The sequence below is a fragment of the Heptranchias perlo genome, unplaced genomic scaffold, assembly GCF_035084215.1.
Source record: "Heptranchias perlo isolate sHepPer1 unplaced genomic scaffold, sHepPer1.hap1 HAP1_SCAFFOLD_112, whole genome shotgun sequence".
Taxonomy (NCBI): Eukaryota; Metazoa; Chordata; class Chondrichthyes; order Hexanchiformes; family Hexanchidae; genus Heptranchias; species Heptranchias perlo.
In genome coordinates this window covers 854,841-875,460 of record NW_027138341.1, presented here as the reverse complement: position 1 = coordinate 875,460, position 20,620 = coordinate 854,841, and positions in this window count along the sequence as shown.

Here is a 20,620-nt window from a genome sequence, read left to right as displayed (position 1 = left end):
AAAACCATCAAAACCACGAAAAGTTCTTGTATTTGAAGATAAAATCTTTTTGCTTTGAAGAAGAAAGATCCAGCTGACTGAAATAAGTTCATTAGATGAAAACCAACAAAAATTGACAAGAACCACGAAAAGTTCTTGTATTTTAAGATAAAATCTTACTCTGTTAAAGAAAAAACTCCCAGCTCGCTGAAATCTGTTCATTTGCTGAAAACCATCAAAACCACGAAAAGTTCTTGTATTTGAAGATAAAATCTTTTTGCTTTGAAGAAGAAAGATCCAGCTGACTGAAATAAGTTCATTAGATGAAAACCAACAAAAATTGACAAGAACCACGAAAAGTTCTTGTATTTTAAGATAAAATCTTACTCTATTAAGGAAAAAACTTCCAGCTCGCTGAAATCTGTTCATTTGCTGAAAACCAACAAAACCACCAAAAGTTCTTGTATTTGAAGATAAAATCTTTTTGCTTTGACGAAGAAAGATCTAGCTGACTGAAATAAGTTCATTCGATGAAAACCAACAAAAATTGACAAGAACCACGAAAAGTTCTTGTATTTTAAGATAAAATCTTAGGCTATTAAAGAAACAACTTCCAGCTCGCTGAAATATGTTCATTTGCTGAAAAACAACAAAACAGCGAAAAGTTCTTGTATTTGAAGATAAAATCTTTTTGCTTTGAAGAAGAAAGATCTAGCTGACTGAAATAAGTTCATTAGATGAAAACCAACAAAAATTGACAAGAACCACGAAAAGTTCTTGTATTTTATGATAAAATCTTACGCTATTAAAGAAAAAACTCCCAGCTCGCTGAAATATGTTCATTTGCTGAAAACCAACAAAACCACGAAAAGTTCTTGTATTTGAAGATAAAATCTTTTTTCTTTGATGAAGAAAGATCCAGCTGACTGAAATAAGTTCATTAGATGAGAACCAACAAAAATTGACAAGAACCACGAAAAGTTCTTGTATTTTAAGATAAAATCTTACTCTATTAAGGAAAAAACTTGCAGCTCACTGAAATATGTTCATTTGCTGAAAACCATCAAAACCACGAAAAGTTCTTGAATTTGAAGATAAAATCTTTTTGCTTTGAAGAAGAAAGATCTAGCTGACTGAAATAAGTTCATTAGATGAAAACCAACAAAAATTGACAAGAACCACGAAAAGTTCTTGTATTTTAAGATAAAATCTTACTCTATTAAGGAAAAAACTTCCAGCTCGCTGAAATATGTTCATTTGCTGAAAACCATCAAAACCACGAAAAGTTCTTGTATTTGAAGATAAAATCTTTTTGCTTTGAAGAAGAAAGATCTCGCTGACTGAAATAAGTTCATTAGATGAAAACCAACAAAAATTGACAAGAACCACGAAAAGTTCTTGTATTTTAAGATAAAATCTTACTCTATTAAGGAAAAAACTTGCAGCTCACTGAAATATGTTCATTTGCTGAAAACCATCAAAACCACGAAAAGTTCTTGAATTTGAAGATAAAATCTTTTTGCTTTGAAGAAGAAAGATCTAGCTGACTGAAATAAGTTCATTAGATGAAAACCAACAAAAATTGACAAGAACCACGAAAAGTTCTTGTATTTTAAGATAAAATCTTACTCTATTAAGGAAAAAACTTCCAGCTCGCTGAAATCTGTTCATTTGCTGAAAACCAACAAAACCACCAAAAGTTCTTGTATTTGAAGATAAAATCTTTTTGCTTTGACGAAGAAAGATCTAGCTGACTGAAATAAGTTCATTAGATGAAAACCAACAAAAATTGACAAGAACCACGAAAAGTTCTTGTATTTTAAGATAAAATCTTAGGCTATTAAAGAAACAACTTCCAGCTCGCTGAAACCTGTTCATTTGCTGAAAACCATCAAAACCACGAAAAGTTCTTGTATTTGAAGATAAAATCTTTTTGCTTTGAAGAAGAAAGATCTCGCTGACTGAAATAAGTTCATTAGATGAAAACCAACAAAAATTGACAAGAACCACGAAAAGTTCTTGTATTTTAAGATAAAATCTTACTCTATTAAGGAAAAAACTTCCAGCTCGCTGAAATATGTTCATTTGCTGAAAACCATCAAAACCACGAAAAGTTCTTGTATTTGAAGATAAAATCTATTTGCTTTGAAGAAGAAAGATCTAGCTGACTGAAATAAGTTCATTAGATGAAAACCAACAAAAATTGACAAGAACCACGAAAAGTTCTTGTATTTTAAAATAAAATCTTACTCTGTTAAAGAAAAAACTCCCAGCTCGTTGAAATCTGTTCATTTGCTGAAAACCATCAAAACCACGAAAAGTTCTTGTATTTGAAGATAAAATCTTTTTGCTTTGAAGAAGAAAGATCCAGCTGACTGAAATAAGTTCATTAGATGAAAACCAACAAAAATTGACAAGAACCACGAAAAGTTCTTGTATTTTAAGATAAAATCTTACTCTATTAAGGAAAAAACTTCCAGCTCGCTGAAATCTGTTCATTTGCTGAAAACCAACAAAACCACCAAAAGTTCTTGTATTTGAAGATAAAATCTTTTTGCTTTGACGAAGAAAGATCTAGCTGACTGAAATAAGTTCATTCGATGAAAACCAACAAAAATTGACAAGAACCACGAAAAGTTCTTGTATTTTAAGATAAAATCTTAGGCTATTAAAGAAACAACTTCCAGCTCGCTGAAATCTGTTCATTTGCTGAAAACCATCAAAACCACGAAAAGTTCTTGTATTTGAAGATAAAATCTTTTTGCTTTGAAGAAGAAAGATCTCGCTGACTGAAATAAGTTCATTAGATGAAAACCAACAAAAATTGACAAGAACCACGAAAAGTTCTTGTATTTTAAGATAAAATCTTACTCTATTAAGGAAAAAACTTCCAGCTCGCTGAAATATGTTCATTTGCTGAAAACCATCAAAACCACGAAAAGTTCTTGTATTTGAAGATAAAATCTTTTTGCTTTGAAGAAGAAAGATCCAGCTGACTGAAATAAGTTCATGAGATGAAAACCAACAAAAATTGACAAGAACCACGAAAAGTTCTTGTATTTTAAGATAAAATCATACTCTGTTAAAGAAAAAACTCCCAGCTCGCTGAAATATGTTCATTTGCTGAAAAACAACAAAACAGCGAAAAGTTCTTGTATTTGAAGATAAAATCTTTTTGCTTTGAAGAAGAAAGATCTAGCTGACTGAAATAAGTTCATTAGATGAAAACCAACAAAAATTGACAAGAACCACGAAAAGTTCTTGTATTTTATGATAAAATCTTACGCTATTAAAGAAAAAACTCCCAGCTCGCTGAAATATGTTCATTTGCTGAAAACCAACAAAACCACGAAAAGTTCTTGTATTTGAAGATAAAATCTTTTTTCTTTGAAGAAGAAAGATCTAGCTGACTGAAATAAGTTCATTAGATGAAAACCAACAAAAATTGACAAGAACCACGAAAAGTTCTTGTATTTTAAGATAAAATCTTACTCTATTAAGGAAAAAACTTGCAGCTCACTGAAATATGTTCATTTGCTGAAAACCATCAAAACCACGAAAAGTTCTTGAATTTGAACATAAAATCTTTTTGCTTTGAAGAAGAAAGATCTAGCTGACTGAAATAAGTTCATTAGATGAAAACCAACAAAAATTGACAAGAACCACGAAAAGTTCTTGTATTTTAAGATAAAATCTTACTCTATTAAGGAAAAAACTTCCAGCTCGCTGAAATCTGTTCATTTGCTGAAAACCATCAAAACCACGAAAAGTTCTTGTATTTGAAGATAAAATCTTTTTGCTTTGAAGAAGAAAGATCTCGCTGACTGAAATAAGTTCATTAGATGAAAACCAACAAAAATTGACAAGAACCACGAAAAGTTCTTGTATTTTAAGATAAAATCTTACTCTATTAAGGAAAAAACTTCCAGCTCGCTGAAATATGTTCATTTGCTGAAAACCATCAAAACCACGAAAAGTTCTTGTATTTGAAGATAAAATCTTTTTGCTTTGAAGAAGAAAGATCTCGCTGACTGAAATAAGTTCATTAGATGAAAACCAACAAAAATTGACAAGAACCACGAAAAGTTCTTGTATTTTAAGATAAAATCTTACTCTATTAAGGAAAAAACTTCCAGCTCGCTGAAATATGTTCATTTGCTGAAAACCATCAAAACCACGAAAAGTTCTTGTATTTGAAGATAAAATCTTTTTGCTTTGAAGAAGAAAGATCCAGCTGACTGAAATAAGTTCATGAGATGAAAACCAACAAAAATTGACAAGAACCACGAAAAGTTCTTGTATTTTAAGATAAAATCATACTCTGTTAAAGAAAAAACTCCCAGCTCGCTGAAATATGTTCATTTGCTGAAAAACAACAAAACAGCGAAAAGTTCTTGTATTTGAAGATAAAATCTTTTTGCTTTGAAGAAGAAAGATCTAGCTGACTGAAATAAGTTCATTAGATGAAAACCAACAAAAATTGACAAGAACCACGAAAAGTTCTTGTATTTTATGATAAAATCTTACGCTATTAAAGAAAAAACTCCCAGCTCGCTGAAATATGTTCATTTGCTGAAAACCAACAAAACCACGAAAAGTTCTTGTATTTGAAGATAAAATCTTTTTTCTTTGAAGAAGAAAGATCTAGCTGACTGAAATAAGTTCATTAGATGAAAACCAACAAAAATTGACAAGAACCACGAAAAGTTCTTGTATTTTAAGATAAAATCTTACTCTATTAAGGAAAAAACTTGCAGCTCACTGAAATATGTTCATTTGCTGAAAACCATCAAAACCACGAAAAGTTCTTGAATTTGAACATAAAATCTTTTTGCTTTGAAGAAGAAAGATCTAGCTGACTGAAATAAGTTCATTAGATGAAAACCAACAAAAATTGACAAGAACCACGAAAAGTTCTTGTATTTTAAGATAAAATCTTACTCTATTAAGGAAAAAACTTCCAGCTCGCTGAAATATGTTCATTTGCTGAAAACCATCAAAACCACGAAAAGTTCTTGTATTTGAAGATAAAATCTTTTTGCTTTGAAGAAGAAAGATCTCGCTGACTGAAATAAGTTCATTAGATGAAAACCAACAAAAATTGACAAGAACCACGAAAAGTTCTTGTATTTTAAGATAAAATCTTACTCTATTAAGGAAAAAACTTCCAGCTCGCTGAAATATGTTCATTTGCTGAAAACCATCAAAACCACGAAAAGTTCTTGTATTTGAAGATAAAATCTTTTTGCTTTGAAGATGAAAGATCTAGCTGACTGAAATAAGTTCATTAGATGAAAACCAACAAAAATTGACAAGAACCACGAAAAGTTCTTGTATTTTAAGATAAAATCTTAGGCTATTAAAGAAAAAACTTCCAGCTCGCTGAAATCTGTTCATTTGCTGAAAACCATCAAAACCACGAAAAGTTCTTGTATTTGAAGATAAAATCTTTTTGCTTTGAAGAAGAAAGATCTAGCTGACTGAAATAAGTTCATTGGATGAAAAACAACAAAAATTGACAAGAACCACGAAAAGTTCTTGTATTTTAAGATAAAATCTTACGCTATTAAAGAAAAATCTCCCAGCTCGCTGAAATATGTTCATTTGCTGAAAACCAACAAAACCACGAAAAGTTCTTGAATTTGAAGATAAAATCTTTTTGCTTTGAAGAAGAAAGATCTAGCTGACTGAAATAAGTTCATTAGATGAAAACCAACAAAAATTGACAAGAACCACGAAAAGTTCTTGTATTTTAAGATAAAATCTTACTCTATTAAGGAAAAAACTTGCAGCTCACTGAAATATGTTCATTTGCTGAAAACCATCAAAACCACGAAAAGTTCTTGAATTTGAAGATAAAATCTTTTTGCTTTGAAGAAGAAAGATCTAGCTGACTGAAATAAGTTCATTAGATGAAAACCAACAAAAATTGACAAGAACCACGAAAAGTTCTTGTATTTTAAGATAAAATCTTACTCTATTAAGGAAAAAACTTCCAGCTCGCTGAAATATGTTCATTTGCTGAAAACCATCAAAACCACGAAAAGTTCTTGTATTTGAAGATAAAATCTTTTTGCTTTGAAGAAGAAAGATCCAGCTGACTGAAATAAGTTCATTAGATGAAAACCAACAAAAATTGACAAGAACCACGAAAAGTTCTTGTATTTTAAGATAAAATCTTACTCTGTTAAAGAAAAAACTCCCAGCTCGCTGAAATCTGTTCATTTGCTGAAAACCATCAAAACCACGAAAAGTTCTTGTATTTGAAGATAAAATCTTTTTGCTTTGAAGAAGAAAGATCCAGCTGACTGAAATAAGTTCATTAGATGAAAACCAACAAAAATTGACAAGAACCACGAAAAGTTCTTGTATTTTAAGATAAAATCTTACTCTATTAAGGAAAAAACTTCCAGCTCGCTGAAATCTGTTCATTTGCTGAAAACCAACAAAACCACCAAAAGTTCTTGTATTTGAAGATAAAATCTTTTTGCTTTGACGAAGAAAGATCTAGCTGACTGAAATAAGTTCATTCGATGAAAACCAACAAAAATTGACAAGAACCACGAAAAGTTCTTGTATTTTAAGATAAAATCTTAGGCTATTAAAGAAACAACTTCCAGCTCGCTGAAATATGTTCATTTGCTGAAAAACAACAAAACAGCGAAAAGTTCTTGTATTTGAAGATAAAATCTTTTTGCTTTGAAGAAGAAAGATCTAGCTGACTGAAATAAGTTCATTAGATGAAAACCAACAAAAATTGACAAGAACCACGAAAAGTTCTTGTATTTTATGATAAAATCTTACGCTATTAAAGAAAAAACTCCCAGCTCGCTGAAATATGTTCATTTGCTGAAAACCAACAAAACCACGAAAAGTTCTTGTATTTGAAGATAAAATCTTTTTTCTTTGATGAAGAAAGATCCAGCTGACTGAAATAAGTTCATTAGATGAGAACCAACAAAAATTGACAAGAACCACGAAAAGTTCTTGTATTTTAAGATAAAATCTTACTCTATTAAGGAAAAAACTTGCAGCTCACTGAAATATGTTCATTTGCTGAAAACCATCAAAACCACGAAAAGTTCTTGAATTTGAAGATAAAATCTTTTTGCTTTGAAGAAGAAAGATCTAGCTGACTGAAATAAGTTCATTAGATGAAAACCAACAAAAATTGACAAGAACCACGAAAAGTTCTTGTATTTTAAGATAAAATCTTACTCTATTAAGGAAAAAACTTCCAGCTCGCTGAAATATGTTCATTTGCTGAAAACCATCAAAACCACGAAAAGTTCTTGTATTTGAAGATAAAATCTTTTTGCTTTGAAGAAGAAAGATCTCGCTGACTGAAATAAGTTCATTAGATGAAAACCAACAAAAATTGACAAGAACCACGAAAAGTTCTTGTATTTTAAGATAAAATCTTACTCTATTAAGGAAAAAACTTGCAGCTCACTGAAATATGTTCATTTGCTGAAAACCATCAAAACCACGAAAAGTTCTTGAATTTGAAGATAAAATCTTTTTGCTTTGAAGAAGAAAGATCTAGCTGACTGAAATAAGTTCATTAGATGAAAACCAACAAAAATTGACAAGAACCACGAAAAGTTCTTGTATTTTAAGATAAAATCTTACTCTATTAAGGAAAAAACTTCCAGCTCGCTGAAATATGTTCATTTGCTGAAAACCATCAAAACCACGAAAAGTTCTTGTATTTGAAGATAAAATCTTTTTGCTTTGAAGAAGAAAGATCCAGCTGACTGAAATAAGTTCATTAGATGAAAACCAACAAAAATTGACAAGAACCACGAAAAGTTCTTGTATTTTAAGATAAAATCTTACTCTATTAAGGAAAAAACTTCCAGCTCGCTGAAATATGTTCATTTGCTGAAAACCATCAAAACCACGAAAAGTTCTTGTATTTGAAGATAAAATCTTTTTGCTTTGAAGAAGAAAGATCCAGCTGACTGAAATAAGTTCATTAGATGAAAACCAACAAAAATTGACAAGAACCACGAAAAGTTCTTGTATTTTAAGATAAAATCTTAGGCTATTAAAGAAAAAACTTCCAGCTCGCTGAAATCTGTTCATTTGCTGAAAACCATCAAAACCACGAAAAGTTCTTGTATTTGAAGATAAAATCTTTTTGCTTTGAAGAAGAAAGATCTAGCTGACTGAAATAAGTTCATTAGATGAAAACCAACAAAAATTGACAAGAACCACGAAAAGTTCTTGTATTTTAAGTTAAAATCTTACTCTATTAAGGAAAAAACTTCCAGCTCGCTGAAATATGTTCATTTGCTGAAAACCATCAAAACCACGAAAAGTTCTTGTATTTGAAGATAAAATCTTTTTGCTTTGAAGAAGAAAGATCTAGCTGACTGAAATAAGTTCATTAGATGAAAACCAACAAAAATTGACAAGAACCACGAAAAGTTCTTGTATTTTAAGATAAAATCTTACGATATTAAAGAAAAAACTCCCAGCTCGCTGAAATATGTTCATTTGCTGAAAAACAACAAAACCGCGAAAAGTTCTTGTATTTGAAGATAAAATCTTTTTGCTTTGAAGAAGAAAGATCCAGCTGACTGAAATAAGTTCATTAGATGAAAACCAACAAAAATTGACAAGAACCACGAAAAGTTCTTGTATTTTAAGATAAAATCTTACGCTATTAAAGAAAAAACTCCCAGCTCGCTGAAATATGTTCATTTGCTGAAAACCAACAAAACCACGAAAAGTTCTTGTATTTGAAGATAAAATCTTTTTTCTTTGAAGAAGAAAGATCTAGCTGACTGAAATAAGTTCATTAGATGAAAACCAACAAAAATTGACAAGAACCACGAAAAGTTCTTGTATTTTAAGATAAAATCTTAGGCTATTAAAGAAAAAACTTCCAGCTCGCTGAAATCTGTTCATTTGCTGAAAACCATCAAAACCACGAAAAGTTCTTGTATTTGAAGATAAAATCTTTTTTCTTTGAAGAAGAAAGATCTAGCTGACTGAAATAAGTTCATTAGATGAAAACCAACAAAAATTGACAAGAACCACGAAAAGTTCTTGTATTTTAAGATAAAATCTTACGCCATTAAGGAAAAAAATTCCAGCTCGCTGAAATATGTTCATTTGCTGAAAACCATCAAAACCACGAAAAGTTCTTGTATTTGATGATAAAATCTTATGCTATTAAAGAAAAAACTCCCAGCTCGCTGAAATCTGTTCATTTGCTGAAAACCAACAAAACCACGAAAAGTTCTTGTATTTGAAGATAAAATCTTTTTGCTTTGAAGAAGAAAGATCTAGCTGACTGAAATAAGTTCATTCGATGAAAACCAACCAAAATTGACAAGAACCACGAAAAGTTCTTGTATTTTAAGATAAAATCTTACGCTATTAAGGAAAAAAATTCCAGCTCGCTGAAATATGTTCATTTGCTGAAAACCATCAAAACCACGAAAAGTTCTTGTATTTGAAGATAAAATCTTTTTGCTTTGAAGAAGAAAGATCGAGCTGACTGAAATAAGTTCATTAGATGAAAACCAACAAAAATTGACAAGAACCACGAAAAGTTCTTGTATTTTAAGATAAAATCTTACTCTATTAAGGAAAAAACTTCCAGCTCGCTGAAATATGTTCATTTGCTGAAAACCATCAAAACCACGAAAAGTTCTTGTATTTGAAGATAAAATCTTTTTGCTTTGAAGAAGAAAGATCCAGCTGACTGAAATAAGTTCATTAGATGAAAACCAACAAAAATTGACAAGAACCACGAAAAGTTCTTGTATTTTAAGATAAAATCTTAGGCTATTAAAGAAAAAACTTCCAGCTCGCTGAAATCTGTTCATTTGCTGAAAACCATCAAAACCACGAAAAGTTCTTGTATTTGAAGATAAAATCTTTTTGCTTTGAAGAAGAAAGATCTAGCTGACTGAAATAAGTTCATTAGATGAAAACCAACAAAAATTGACAAGAACCACGAAAAGTTCTTGTATTTTAAGATAAAATCTTACTCTATTAAGGAAAAAACTTCCAGCTCGCTGAAATATGTTCATTTGCTGAAAACCATCAAAACCACGAAAAGTTCTTGTATTTGAAGATAAAATCTTTTTGCTTTGAAGAAGAAAGATCTAGCTGACTGAAATAAGTTCATTAGATGAAAACCAACAAAAATTGACAAGAACCACGAAAAGTTCTTGTATTTTAAGATAAAATCTTACGATATTAAAGAAAAAACTCCCAGCTCGCTGAAATATGTTCATTTGCTGAAAAACAACAAAACCGCGAAAAGTTCTTGTATTTGAAGATAAAATCTTTTTGCTTTGAAGAAGAAAGATCCAGCTGACTGAAATAAGTTCATTAGATGAAAACCAACAAAAATTGACAAGAACCACGAAAAGTTCTTGTATTTTAAGATAAAATCTTACGCTATTAAAGAAAAAACTCCCAGCTCGCTGAAATATGTTCATTTGCTGAAAACCAACAAAACCACGAAAAGTTCTTGTATTTGAAGATAAAATCTTTTTTCTTTGAAGAAGAAAGATCTAGCTGACTGAAATAAGTTCATTAGATGAAAACCAACAAAAATTGACAAGAACCACGAAAAGTTCTTGTATTTTAAGATAAAATCTTAGGCTATTAAAGAAAAAACTTCCAGCTCGCTGAAATCTGTTCATTTGCTGAAAACCATCAAAACCACGAAAAGTTCTTGTATTTGAAGATAAAATCTTTTTGCTTTGAAGAAGAAAGATCTAGCTGACTGAAATAAGTTCATTAGATGAAAACCAACAAAAATTGACAAGAACCACGAAAAGTTCTTGTATTTTAAGATAAAATCTTACTCGATTCAGGAAAAAACTTCCAGCTCGCTGAAATATGTTCATTTGCTGAAAACCATCAAAACCACGAAAAGTTCTTGTATTTGAAGATAAAATCTTTTTGCTTTGAAGAAGAAAGATCTAGCTGACTGAAATAAGTTCATTAGATGAAAACCAACAAAAATTGACAAGAACCACGAAAAATTCTTGTATTTTAAGATAAAATCTTACGCTATTAAAGAAAAAACTCCCAGCTCGCTGAAATATGTTCATTTGCTGAAAACCAACAAAACCACGAAAAGTTCTTGTATTTGAAGATAAAATCTTTTTGCTTTGAAGAAGAAAGATCTAGCTGACTGAAGTAAGTTCATTAGATGAAAACCAACAAAAATTGACAAGAACCACGAAAAGTTCTTGTATTTTAAGATAAAATCTTACTCTATTAAGGAAAAAACTTCCAGCTCGCTGAAATATGTTCATTTGCTGAAAACCATCAAAACCACGAAAAGTTCTTGTATTTGAAGATAAAATCTTTTTGCTTTGAAGAAGAAAGATCCAGCTGACTGAAATAAGTTCATTAGATGAAAACCAACAAAAATTGACAAGAACCACGAAAAGTTCTTGTATTTTAAGATAAAATCTTACTCTATTAAGGAAAAAACTTCCAGGTCGCTGAAATATGTTCATTTGCTGAAAACCATCAAAACCACGAAAAGTTCTTGTATTTGAAGATAAAATCTTTTTGCTTTGAAGAAGAAAGATCTAGCTGACTGAAATAAGTTCATGAGATGAAAACCAACAAAAATTGACAAGAACCACGAAAAGTTCTTGTATTTTAAGATAAAATCTTAGGCTATTAAAGAAAAAACTTCCAGCTCGCTGAAATCTGTTGATTTGCTGAAAACCATCAAAACCACGAAAAGTTCTTGTATTTGAAGATAAAATCTTTTTGCTTTGAAGAAGAAAGATCTAGCTGACTGAAATAAGTTCATTAGATGAAAACCAACAAAAATTGACAAGAACCACGAAAAGTTCTTGTATTTTAAGATAAAATCTTACTCGATTCAGGAAAAAACTTCCAGCTCGCTGAAATATGTTCATTTGCTGAAAACCATCAAAACCACGAAAAGTTCTTGTATTTGAAGATAAAATCTTTTTGCTTTGAAGAAGAAAGATCTAGCTGACTGAAATAAGTTCATTAGATGAAAACCAACAAAAATTGACAAGAACCACGAAAAATTCTTGTATTTTAAGATAAAATCTTACGCTGTTAAAGAAAAAACTCCCAGCTCGCTGAAATATGTTCATTTGCTGAAAACCAACAAAACCACGAAAAGTTCTTGTATTTGAAGATAAAATCTTTTTTCTTTGAAGAAGAAAGATCTAGCTGACTGAAATAAGTTCATTAGATGAAAACCAACAAAAATTGACAAGAACCACGAAAAGTTCTTGTATTTTAAGATAAAATCTTACTCTATTAAGGAAAAAACTTCCAGCTCGCTGAAATATGTTCATTTGCTGAAAACCATCAAAACCACGAAAAGTTCTTGTATTTGAAGATAAAATCTTTTTGCTTTGAAGAAGAAAGATCTAGCTGACTGAAATAAGTTCATTAGATGAAAACCAACAAAAATTGACAAGAACCACGAAAAGTTCTTGTATTTTAAGATAAAATCTTACGATATTAAAGAAAAAACTCCCAGCTCGCTGAAATATGTTCATTTGCTGAAAAACAACAAAACCGCGAAAAGTTCTTGTATTTGAAGATAAAATCTTTTTGCTTTGAAGAAGAAAGATCCAGCTGACTGAAATAAGTTCATTAGATGAAAACCAACAAAAATTGACAAGAACCACGAAAAGTTCTTGTATTTTAAGATAAAATCTTACGCTATTAAAGAAAAAACTCCCAGCTCGCTGAAATATGTTCATTTGCTGAAAACCAACAAAACCACGAAAAGTTCTTGTATTTGAAGATAAAATCTTTTTTCTTTGAAGAAGAAAGATCTAGCTGACTGAAATAAGTTCATTAGATGAAAACCAACAAAAATTGACAAGAACCACGAAAAGTTCTTGTATTTTAAGATAAAATCTTAGGCTATTAAAGAAAAAACTTCCAGCTCGCTGAAATCTGTTCATTTGCTGAAAACCATCAAAACCACGAAAAGTTCTTGTATTTGAAGATAAAATCTTTTTGCTTTGAAGAAGAAAGATCTAGCTGACTGAAATAAGTTCATTAGATGAAAACCAACAAAAATTGACAAGAACCACGAAAAGTTCTTGTATTTTAAGATAAAATCTTACTCGATTCAGGAAAAAACTTCCAGCTCGCTGAAATATGTTCATTTGCTGAAAACCATCAAAACCACGAAAAGTTCTTGTATTTGAAGATAAAATCTTTTTGCTTTGAAGAAGAAAGATCTAGCTGACTGAAATAAGTTCATTAGATGAAAACCAACAAAAATTGACAAGAACCACGAAAAATTCTTGTATTTTAAGATAAAATCTTACGCTATTAAAGAAAAAACTCCCAGCTCGCTGAAATATGTTCATTTGCTGAAAACCAACAAAACCACGAAAAGTTCTTGTATTTGAAGATAAAATCTTTTTGCTTTGAAGAAGAAAGATCTAGCTGACTGAAGTAAGTTCATTAGATGAAAACCAACAAAAATTGACAAGAACCACGAAAAGTTCTTGTATTTTAAGATAAAATCTTACTCTATTAAGGAAAAAACTTCCAGCTCGCTGAAATATGTTCATTTGCTGAAAACCATCAAAACCACGAAAAGTTCTTGTATTTGAAGATAAAATCTTTTTGCTTTGAAGAAGAAAGATCCAGCTGACTGAAATAAGTTCATTAGATGAAAACCAACAAAAATTGACAAGAACCACGAAAAGTTCTTGTATTTTAAGATAAAATCTTACTCTATTAAGGAAAAAACTTCCAGGTCGCTGAAATATGTTCATTTGCTGAAAACCATCAAAACCACGAAAAGTTCTTGTATTTGAAGATAAAATCTTTTTGCTTTGAAGAAGAAAGATCTAGCTGACTGAAATAAGTTCATGAGATGAAAACCAACAAAAATTGACAAGAACCACGAAAAGTTCTTGTATTTTAAGATAAAATCTTAGGCTATTAAAGAAAAAACTTCCAGCTCGCTGAAATATGTTCATTTGCTGAAAACCATCAAAACCACGAAAAGTTCTTGTATTTGAAGATAAAATCTTTTTGCTTTGAAGAAGAAAGATCTAGCTGGCTGAAATAAGTTCATTAGATGAAAACCAACAAAAATTGACAAGAACCACGAAAAATTCTTGTATTTTAAGATAAAATCTTACGCTATTAAAGAAAAAACTCCCAGCTCGCTGAAATATGTTCATTTGCTGAAAACCAACAAAACCACGAAAAGTTCTTGTATTTGAAGATAAAATCTTTTTTCTTTGAAGAAGAAAGATCTAGCTGACTGAAATAAGTTCATTCGATGAAAACCAACAAAAATTGACAAGAACCACGAAAAGTTCTTGTATTTTAAGATAAAATCTTAGGCTATTAAAGAAAAAACTTCCAGCTCGCTGAAATCTGTTCATTTGCTGAAAACCATCAAAACCACGAAAAGTTCTTGTATTTGAAGATAAAATCTTTTTGCTTTGAAGAAGAAAGATCTAGCTGACTGAAATAAGTTCATTGGATGAAAACCAACAAAAATTGACAAGAACCACGAAAAGTTCTTGTATTTTAAGATAAAATCTTACTCTGTTAAAGAAAAAACTCCCAGCTCGCTGAAATATGTTCATTTGCTGAAAACCAACAAAACCACGAAAAGTTCTTGTATTTGAAGATAAAATCTTTTTTCTTTGAAGAAGAAAGATCTAGCTGACTGAAGTAAGTTCATTAGATGAAAACAAACAAAAATTGACAAGAACCACGAAAAGTTCTTGTATTTTAAGATAAAATCTTACTCTATTAAGGAAAAAACTTCCAGCTCGCTGAAATATGTTCATTTGCTGAAAACCATCAAAACCACGAAAAGTTCTTGTATTTGAAGATAAAATCTTTTTGCTTTGAAGAAGAAAGATCTAGCTGACTGAAATAAGTTCATTAGATGAAAACCAACAAAAATTGACAAGAACCACGAAAAGTTCTTGTATTTTAAGATAAAATCTTACTCTGTTAAAGAAAAAACTCCCAGCTCGCTGAAATATGTTCATTTGCAGAAAAACAACAAAACCGCGAAATGTTCTTGTATTTGAAGATAAAATCTTTTTGCTTTGATGAAGAAAGATCGAGCTGACTGAAATAAGTTCATTAGATGAAAACCAACAAAAATTGACAAGAACCACGAAAAGTTCTTGTATTTTAAGATAAAATCTTACGCTATTAAAGAAAAAACTCCCAGCTCGCTGAAATATGTTCATTTGCTGAAAACCAACAAAACCACGAAAAGTTCTTGTATTTGAAGATAAAATCTTTTTTCTTTGAAGAAGAAAGATCGAGCTGACTGAAATAAGTTCATTGGATGAAAACCAACAAAAATTGACAAGAACCACGAAAAGTTCTTGTATTTTAAGATAAAATCTTAGGCTATTAAAGAAAAAACTTCCAGCTCGCTGAAATCTGTTCATTTGCTGAAAACCATCAAAACCACGAAAAGTTCTTGTATTTGAAGATAAAATCTTTTTGCTTTGAAGAAGAAAGATCTAGCTGACTGAAATAAGTTCATTAGATGAAAACCAACAAAAATTGACAAGAACCACGAAAAGTTCTTGTATTTTAAGATAAAATCTTAGGCTATTAAAGAAAAAACTTCCAGCTCGCTGAAATCTGTTCATTTGCTGAAAACCATCAAAACCACGAAAAGTTCTTGTATTTGAAGATAAAATCTTTTTGCTTTGAAGAAGAAAGATCTAGCTGACTGAAATAAGTTCATTAGATGAAAACCAACAAAAATTGACAAGAACCACGAAAAGTTCTTGTATTTTAAGATAAAATCTTACTCTATTAAGGAAAAAACTTCCAGCTCGCTGAAATCTGTTCATTTGCTGAAAACCAACAAAACCACCAAAAGTTCTTGTATTTTAAGATAAAATCTTTTTGCTTTGACGAAGAAAGATCTAGCTGACTGAAATAAGTTCATTCGATGAAAACCAACAAAAATTGACAAGAACCACGAAAAGTTCTTGTATTTTAAGATAAAATCTTACTCTATTAAGGAAAAAACTTCCAGCTCGCTGAAATATGTTCATTTGCTGAAAACCATCAAAACCACGAAAAGTTCTTTAATTTGAAGATAAAATCTTTTTGCTTTGAAGAAGAAAGATCGAGCTGACTGAAATAAGTTCATTAGATGAAAACCAACAAAAATTGACAAGAACCACGAAAAGTTCTTGTATTTTAAGATAAAATCTTACTCTATTAAGGAAAAAACTTCCAGCTCGCTGAAATATGTTCATTTGCTGAAAACCATCAAAACCACGAAAAGTTCTTGTATTTGAAGATAAAATCTTTTTGCTTTGAAGAAGAAAGATCTTGCTGACTGAAATAAGTTCATGAGATGAAAACCAACAAAAATTGACAAGAACCACGAAAAGTTCTTGTATTTTAAGATAAAATCTTACTGTATTAAGGAAAAAACTTCCAGCTCGCTGAAATATGTTCATTTGCTGAAAACCATCAAAATCACGAAAAGTTCTTGTATTTGAAGATAAAATCTTTTTGCTTTGAAGAAGAAAGATCTAGCTGACTGAAGTAAGTTCATTGGATGAAAACCAACAAAAATTGACAAGAACCACGAAAAGTTCTTGTATTTTAAGATAAAATCTTACTCTATTAAGGAAAAAACTTCCAGCTCGCTGAAATATGTTCATTTGCTGAAAACCATCAAAACCACGAAAAGTTCTTGTATTTGAAGATAAAATCTTTTTGCTTTGAAGAAGAAAGATCTAGCTGACTGAAATAAGTTCATTAGATGAAAACCAACAAAAATTGACAAGAACCACGAAAAGTTCTTGTATTTTAAGATAAAATCTTACTCTATTAAGGAAAAAACTTCCAGGTCGCTGAAATATGTTCATTTGCTGAAAACCATCAAAACCACGAAAAGTTCTTGTATTTGAAGATAAAATCTTTTTTCTTTGAAGAAGAAAGATCTAGCTGACTGAAATAAGTTCATTAGATGAAAACCAACAAAAATTGACAAGAACCACGAAAAGTTCTTGTATTTTAAGATAAAATCTTAGGCTATTAAAGAAAAAACTTCCAGCTCGCTGAAATCTGTTCATTTGCTGAAAACCATCAAAACCACGAAAAGTTCTTGTATTTGAAGATAAAATCTTTTTGCTTTGAATAAGAAAGATCTAGCTGACTGAAATAAGTTCATTAGATGAAAACCAACAAAAATTGACAAGAACCACGAAAAGTTCTTGTATTTTAAGATAAAATCTTACTCGATTCAGGAAAAAACTTCCAGCTCGCTGAAATATGTTCATTTGCTGAAAACCATCAAAACCACGAAAAGTTCTTGTATTTGAAGATAAAATCTTTTTGCTTTGAAGAAGAAAGATCTAGCTGACTGAAATAAGTTCATTAGATGAAAACCAACAAAAATTGACAAGAACCACGAAAAATTCTTGTATTTTAAGATAAAATTTTACGCTATTAAAGAAAAAACTCCCAGCTCGCTGAAATATGTTCATTTGCTGAAAACCAACAAAACCACGAAAAGTTCTTGTATTTGAAGATAAAATCTTTTTGCTTTGAAGAAAAAAGATCTAGCTGACTGAAGTAAGTTCATTAGATGAAAACCAACAAAAATTGACAAGAACCACGAAAAGTTCTTGTATTTTAAGATAAAATCTTACTCTATTAAGGAAAAAACTTCCAGCTCGCTGAAATATGTTCATTTGCTGAAAACCATCAAAACCACGAAAAGTTCTTGTATTTGAAGATAAAATCTTTTTGCTTTGAAGAAGAAAGATCCAGCTGACTGAAATAAGTTCATTAGATGAAAACCAACAAAAATTGACAAGAACCACGAAAAGTTCTTGTATTTTAAGATAAAATCTTACTCTATTAAGGAAAAAACTTCCAGGTCGCTGAAATATGTTCATTTGCTGAAAACCATCAAAACCACGAAAAGTTCTTGTATTTGAAGATAAAATCTTTTTGCTTTGAAGAAGAAAGATCTAGCTGACTGAAATAAGTTCATGAGATGAAAACCAACAAAAATTGACAAGAACCACGAAAAGTTCTTGTATTTTAAGATAAAATCTTAGGCTATTAAAGAAAAAACTTCCAGCTCGCTGAAATCTGTTGATTTGCTGAAAACCATCAAAACCACGAAAAGTTCTTGTATTTGAAGATAAAATCTTTTTGCTTTGAAGAAGAAAGATCTAGCTGACTGAAATAAGTTCATTAGATGAAAACCAACAAAAATTGACAAGAACCACGAAAAGTTCTTGTATTTTAAGATAAAATCTTACTCGATTCAGGAAAAAACTTCCAGCTCGCTGAAATATGTTCATTTGCTGAAAACCATCAAAACCACGAAAAGTTCTTGTATTTGAAGATAAAATCTTTTTGCTTTGAAGAAGAAAGATCTAGCTGGCTGAAATAAGTTCATTAGATGAAAACCAACAAAAATTGACAAGAACCACGAAAAATTCTTGTATTTTAAGATAAAATCTTACGCTATTAAAGAAAAAACTCCCAGCTCGCTGAAATATGTTCATTTGCTGAAAACCAACAAAACCACGAAAAGTTCTTGTATTTGAAGATAAAATCTTTTTTCTTTGAAGAAGAAAGATCTAGCTGACTGAAGTAAGTTCATTCGATGAAAACCAACAAAAATTGACAAGAACCACGAAAAGTTCTTGTATTTTAAGATAAAATCTTAGGCTATTAAAGAAAAAACTTCCAGCTCGCTGAAATCTGTTCATTTGCTGAAAACCATCAAAACCACGAAAAGTTCTTGTATTTGAAGATAAAATCTTTTTGCTTTGAAGAAGAAAGATCTAGCTGACTGAAATAAGTTCATTGGATGAAAACCAACAAAAATTGACAAGAACCACGAAAAGTTCTTGTATTTTAAGATAAAATCTTACTCTGTTAAAGAAAAAACTCCCAGCTCGCTGAAATATGTTCATTTGCAGAAAAACAACAAAACCGCGAAATGTTCTTGTATTTGAAGATAAAATCTTTTTGCTTTGATGAAGAAAGATCGAGCTGACTGAAATAAGTTCATTAGATGAAAACCAACAAAAATTGACAAGAACCACGAAAAGTTCTTGTATTTTAAGATAAAATCTTACGCTATTAAAGAAAAAACTCCCAGCTCGCTGAAATATGTTCATTTGCTGAAAACCAACAAAACCACGAAAAGTTCTTGTATTTGAAGATAAAATCTTTTTTCTTTGAAGAAGAAAGATCGAGCTGACTGAAATAAGTTCATTGGATGAAAACCAACAAAAATTGACAAGAACCACGAAAAGTTCTTGTATTTTAAGATAAAATCTTAGGCTATTAAAGAAAAAACTTCCAGCTCGCTGAAATCTGTTCATTTGCTGAAAACCATCAAAACCACGAAAAGTTCTTGTATTTGAAGATAAAATCTTTTTGCTTTGAAGAAGAAAGATCTAGCTGACTGAAATAAGTTCATTAGATGAAAACCAACAAAAATTGACAAGAACCACGAAAAGTTCTTGTATTTTAAGATAAAATCTTAGGCTATTAAAGAAAAAACTTCCAGCTCGCTGAAATCTGTTCATTTGCTGAAAACCATCAAAACCACGAAAAGTTCTTGTATTTGAAGATAAAATCTTTTTGCTTTGAAGAAGAAAGATCTAGCTGACTGAAATAAGTTCATTAGATGAAAACCAACAAAAATTGACAAGAACCACGAAAAGTTCTTGTATTTTAAGATAAAATCTTACTCTATTAAGGAAAAAACTTCCAGCTCGCTGAAATCTGTTCATTTGCTGAAAACCAACAAAACCACCAAAAGTTCTTGTATTTTAAGATAAAATCTTTTTGCTTTGACGAAGAAAGATCTAGCTGACTGAAATAAGTTCATTCGATGAAAACCAACAAAAATTGACAAGAACCACGAAAAGTTCTTGTATTTTAAGATAAAATCTTACTCTATTAAGGAAAAAACTTCCAGCTCGCTGAAATATGTTCATTTGCTGAAAACCATCAAAACCACGAAAAGTTCTTTAATTTGAAGATAAAATCTTTTTGCTTTGAAGAAGAAAGATCGAGCTGACTGAAATAAGTTCATTAGATGAAAACCAACAAAAATTGACAAGAACCACGAAAAGTTCTTGTATTTTAAGATAAAATCTTACTCTATTAAGGAAAAAACTTCCAGCTCGCTGAAATATGTTCATTTGCTGAAAACCATCAAAACCACGAAAAGTTCTTGTATTTGAAGATAAAATCTTTTTGCTTTGAAGAAGAAAGATCTTGCTGACTGAAATAAGTTCATGAGATGAAAACCAACAAAAATTGACAAGAACCACGAAAAGTTCTTGTATTTTAAGATAAAATCTTACTGTATTAAGGAAAAAACTTCCAGCTCGCTGAAATATGTTCATTTGCTGAATACCATCAAAATCACGAAAAGTTCTTGTATTTGAAGATAAAATCTTTTTGCTTTGAAGAAGAAAGATCTAGCTGACTGAAGTAAGTTCATTGGATGAAAACCAACAAAAATTGACAAGAACCACGAAAAGTTCTTGTATTTTAAGATAAAATCTTACTCTATTAAGGAAAAAACTTCCAGCTCGCTGAAATATGTTCATTTGCTGAAAACCATCAAAACCACGAAAAGTTCTTG